The sequence below is a fragment of the Octodon degus genome, unplaced genomic scaffold (genome assembly GCF_000260255.1).
Source record: "Octodon degus isolate 3935 unplaced genomic scaffold, OctDeg1.0 scaffold00141, whole genome shotgun sequence".
NCBI lineage: Eukaryota > Metazoa > Chordata > Mammalia > Rodentia > Octodontidae > Octodon > Octodon degus.
In genome coordinates, this window is record NW_004524717.1 from 2,518,382 (window position 1) to 2,524,139 (window position 5,758).

The 5,758-nt window shown below is 40.8% G+C and overlaps 1 pseudogene; it reads right to left on the reverse strand.

Moving 5' to 3' along the window:
- Positions 1–449: 449 nt before the first annotated feature.
- LOC101588294 lies at positions 450–4,115 on the reverse strand (annotated as a pseudogene).
- Between the last annotated feature and the right edge of the window lie 1,643 nt (positions 4,116–5,758).

Genomic DNA, 5,758 nt, shown 5'->3' on the forward strand with positions numbered 1-5,758 from the left:
CTGTCTGCCCACCCAGAGCTATGCCAATGAACTCCATGAGGAGTAAGACTCTGAAACGGAGACTCATCACAATTCCCTGCAACTGACAGATTAGAGATGCGGACCAGGTTAGTTTTAAAGTAGTTACAGCCTAATCCACAAAAGTTACCAACTGTCTCTTTCTAGAAAGAAGCAGGAAGTTAAGAAGTTCTGTGAATTAGCGCCTGGTATGTCAGGTAGAATGCAGAAAGGGCTGTCAGAGCAGTGCCGGAAGGGTCCTGGCAGGTCAGATGGGCTGGACATCATTAGTGATAATCACTGCTCGCTTCTAAATACTGGTAGCAAGATGACTTCTGATTTGTAATCTTAGGTAAATTATAGATAAATGAAAAAGGCCAGTAATCATACACTGAGGTTAATAAACAGCACTTCAAAATTAACCACATGAGGGCTGTGCTTGCAGCCAGTTTTCACAAGACAAAGTGCCCAGATCTTTCCTTCTCACGCCTGGCTTGCAGAGCAGCTCTTGTGGCCGTTTCAAAAGCCTCTTTCACTCCATCTTTGGTCTTTGCTGAACACTCCATGTACCCAAAGTCGCCAATCCTGTCTGCCGTATCTCTGCCTTCTTCAGGTTTTCCTGGCTCCTGCTTCATCTTAGCTAACTCCTGTCTTGTGTGCTTATCATTCCGAAGATCCTTCCTGTTCCCAACCAGGATAATGGGTACACTGGGACAGAAATGCTTCACTTCTGGAGTCCATTTTTTCTTGGACGTTTTCTAAACTATTGGGGCTGTCAATGGAGAAATACTTCAGTATGACATCAGTGTCTGGATAGGAGAGAGGCCTCGGGGCATCATAATCTTCCTGTCCAGCTGTGTCCTGCAAAGCCAACTCTACCTGCATTCCATCCACTTCAATATCTGCCGCATAGTTCTCAAACATTGTGGGAACATACACTTCCTGGAACTGGTCCTTGCTGAAGACTATGAGCAAGTACGTCTTACCACAAGCTCCATCTCCAACAATCACCAGTTTCTTTCCAATGGCAGCTATTGCTTACAAATACACTGTGAAATGCACAGCTTGTGTAGCAAACATGTACAAAGTACCTCGAACTTCTCAGATGACAGCTTGGCGACGACCCCTGAGTCCAGCCTCTTCACCCCAACGACACCTGGCCACGAGTTACAAGCTCAGAGACGAGGGCAGATAGCTCCAGAATCATTAAGGCAGACTACTAAGAGAACCGATGCAGGGTGGCAGACCCGGGAGTGCGAGTGAGGATGGGAGCCTGGTGGCTGAGTTTTTGAGACTCTATAATGTTAGTATCTGCAAAAGTGATTTGATTTAATTATAAACAGGAGACAATTCCAAAAGGCTCTATGCTGGGAGATGGTCTCTGTCTTTTCTCAAGTCACTTACTGGGATATGTCCCAAAGTCCCTTTTTGACCCAGACTGTCCCAGCAATAGTTAGGAATATTGACTTCTGTCATCTTCAATTCCCAGTGCAAAGTTTTATTTGTGTCTTAGTCCTAATTGCTGTCCTTTGAAAAGTTTAAGACAGGTCTGGTTGGCAGATTTCAAATTAATTTGGGACCTGCCTTGCACGAGTTTTATTTTATTTGTCTCTAAATAAAAAATGACAAAAGATGTCCATGAAAATGCAGATGAGATTGATACTTGGCTCACTTGTGGACCTGCTTTGGAAACCATGAACTCACGTAGCCTTCTTAGAAAGTGCTGACAGGAGCCTCGAGAGAGCTGCAACTCTTTTGCTCAGTGACCAAGAGTGCAGAGACCATTCTTGCTTTAAATCTCAAAGCCCAGACAGAGAGCCGAAGAACTCCTTCTTCATGGACAGAGTGGGACAGTGGATCACCTACTTAATGCTGGAGTCAGAATGAGTTAAAAAAATGTGATAATGAAGAGACAGATGATATGAGGTGCTAATTTCCCTTTTGTTTGTGGGAAGGGTTTCACTAGGCATGGAAATAAAGGCACGAAAAGCTGGAGACAGGCAGGACAGATGGACTACATCCTGCAGTAACTCTGTTTTTTTTAGATAGTTATGCTCTAAGAGTGGCTGAGTTTGGATTAGCAGTGACACGTGATAGCAGCAGAGGTTGGGCCTGAGTTAATTTTTTAAAAAAGCAATTTCTACTAAAAAAATTAATGGGATGGACAATAAATTTCAGGGCAGAAAATGTGACTGAATTCTTGATAGACCTTGATATTTTTCTTGTGGGCCCATGACATTTTTACTGCGCTCTACATCAATGAGCTTATAAACTCTGGACTTAGATGTGTGTGAGAAATCTCCAGGTGAGGAGAGACCGTGACTTCTCAGTTTCTTACTTTTGACAGCAAGTATTGTGCCTAGTACTTAGTGGGTGTGTAACAAGTTGTAAAATGACTTAATAAATAAATAAATAAATAAATAAGGGAGTTGGGGAAAATGGAGTTGTTAAAGGATAGCAAGTCCTCATTTTTACTTTGTGGAGCAAGTTGTAAACGTTCACCTTGTAGGATTTATTTTTATTTTACCATTTTCCCTAGGTACCATTAAATGAAAATGCAAGTGTTAAGTTTTTCCTTGATGAATTGGAGAAAAATTATTTGCCTTTGACAAGTAATGAGGAGGTAAAGGTAGACAGGGAGAGTCAGGCATCCTCTCTGGTCCAAACAAATGTTATGTCTGCCTTCGAGGAAGAGGCAACAGGGCAGATGTGTGTTCCTCAGACTAGAAAGCCAACCCTTCCCATCCTCATGAGCTTTCTGCTTTGTGTTCACAGGAAAGGGAAGAGACTTTGTCCTAATGCCATCAATGACCATTAAAATATTCTCATCTCTAGGGTTTCACTGGATCAAGCTGTGGCTTTATTATTTGTATTTCTCACCACCTTTTCTTATCAAAAACCACAGAGTTATGCACTGAATTGTTAGTGATGTCAAAGTGAGATGCTCCAAGGTCTCTGAGAAGGGAGAATCCTCCCACAGGAAATGGGGCAGGACTTATGATTTGCTTTATGAATCTTTGGCACCAGGAAGTCCAGGCTGAACACTGAAACTGCAGTTCAAAAATACTATGGGGCAAGAGAAAGAATATAAATCTGAAGAGGAACATGAAATTAAATAATCTGGTTTATAAAGGCTTATTATTTCATTTTCAGATTGACGTCTCCACATGCTTGTCTCCCCACAAAGCTTCCCTCCTGCTTTCACAGTGCAGTGGGAATCTTTGATTTGGCCTCCTGGGAGGACTGAAGCATTGATAGATTGCTTGAGTGAGCAAGGACCACAAACACAGACGTGTTTCTGCTGGGTCCACCTGAGGACATCTCCTGGAGTCTATTTCCCTTCTGGATCTTGTCCTAAGCCAACACCAAGATCTCCTCCCTTTGGAGGAGCAGGTCCTTTGAGAGCTTGGGCTCACTCCACTTGTTCCCTGGGTCCCCACAGGGCAAACATCAGGTTCCAATTTGGCACACCAGGGAACATACAAAGGCAGTTTGTCAGTCAGCCTCCACCATGCGGTAGGCACCGTGCTGTGACACAGCCCTTTCCTGCACCCCAAAATGTTGGATGTCAATTTTAAAATGAAAATCAGGACATGGAGAAACTACATTGCTACGTACACAGGACCATACCTTATCGGGAAGGCAGTTTATGATTTACTTGTAAAATAGGATAGATATTGTGAACGTTGAGAAGCTCCATAGATTTTTCTGACTTTTTGAGCATACTCTTTGGTGCTTCCCTGACCAGGCTGATTCATTCCTTGATAAATGATGAAAGCAGGGCACCAAGAAATGTTCTCAACTGAAAACCAAATGATGTGTGCCTCACTGCCCTTGACCTGGGATGTGCCGGGGAGGTCCGTTCTCAAGATGCTGTGTGTTTGTTTTACACTGACCTCAAGATAGTAAAAATATACTTCAAAATATTAGGCTGCTGTTGCTTCGCTGATCAAAAGAAGAAATGAGTTGCTGCTAATGTTTAATCTGGTTCCTACTAAGGTGGCATTGACATCTGCTTAGACCAGTTATTTTGTACCCTCAGTTAACACATCCAGAAATTGAAAGAGGCTGATGTCTTCTGAAAAGAGGACAACAAAGCCTTCGAAGCTAGAGTCCATCTGACACCAAAACAGATTGCAGCAATAACAAGAAAAAAAGTTCACTAAGCCAGAAGACATGTCTGAAATATTGGGACTTGCTGTAGAACTGCAAGGAAAAGCCATCAGACAAAAGCATTCAGTGTCTCTATTGTAAAACCAAAGCTCCAGTTTATGAGCAGACTTTGAACAGAGTTGAAGCAATTGGTTCATTATTCTGGCCAATGCCCACTTTTAAGTATGAAACAATGTTAATACTCTAAGATTCACTGGAGGTATGAATTTACTGAGTTTCCACAACATTTTTAGGAACATGTTTATTTGTCCTCATTTAAGAATTCAGCTACTTCTTAAATGTGGTAAATCTTAAATGTGTTCCCACAGAAGCAACTGCATACTTATAGCAATGTCAAAGAGTTAATTTAAGGAATCTGGGCACAGTGCGAGCTACAAATATACAATCTAAAAGGAGGCCCTGTCCTGCAATCTGACTGTAATCAGGTAATCGTTAGCCTAGAAGTTGTCCAAAATAAAGTGTCATGGCTGTTTTCACTGTATCATGAAATAAAGTGTATTTTAGGGATTATTTATGAATTTAATGAAAAACTTAGTTTGTAAAAATTTGACAATTTACAATGAAGGCAAAGAAAAAGTTTGCTTAGTTATACTTTCTTTTAAAAGAATCTATAGAATTAAGATGATAAAAAGCCTGTCACATGGATAGGCAGAGGGAAAATATTTGAAATAAGCTGGAAAGAACAAATGTTGAGGAATGTTTTGAAAGCCTGGTGATCATGGGCATAAATTTACTACAGAATCATTTCTATGATTACTATGGAGAAAACTGGATGATCAAATATCAGATATTCCAAATTCAAAATTCTGTTTTATAGATTTTTAAATGATAGATTAATATAGTATTATTTTAAATAATAGATTATTAAGCAGAGCTCTACCTTGGATGAGACATTTTACTAATCTTCAAAGGCTTTTTTTTTTTTTTTTTGCGGTACTGGGGATTAAACTCAGAACCCTGCACTTGCCAGGCAAGCACTTATTCTACTGAGCTATCTCCCAGCCCAAGAATTCTATGTTAGTACAAAGTACTGGAGTTTAACCGCACATAACTCCATAAGTTCTGCAGGGCAGGATTATTTATTTATTTATTTATTTATACAAAAAATTGCAAGCTTTTGCCTGACTTAGCAGTGGGAACTTCTGGCCCAGGAACTAGTTATTCTTGACATTAGGTCAGTCCCACTGAGTTTTGCTGATTAAAGAAGACATTACTGGCCTTGGCTTGTTCCTGAATGAGATCTCAAGCATTACAAATATTTCCAGCCTAGAGTCTAGAGGAGTCTCCCAGTGGTAGAGCATGAACTTAGCGTGTGTGAGACACCCGTTTAAATCTTCAGTGCGCACACATACAAATAAAATAAGGACAATTTAAAAAGTCTTGGCCCAGGTCCAGTTTACAAAATAATGCATCATTGTTCCTTGGCATGGCCCAGTGAATAAAGGCAATGCAGTTCTTCATTTTAATGTGTCAGTTCCAGGTTAGCAGTTGTGTCCCCCTGTGGAGCTGACTGGTCAGTTCATTTGCATTACATTTTACTCCAAGGGGATTCAAAAGTTACTTTTATGAATGATTAATAGTTTATCAG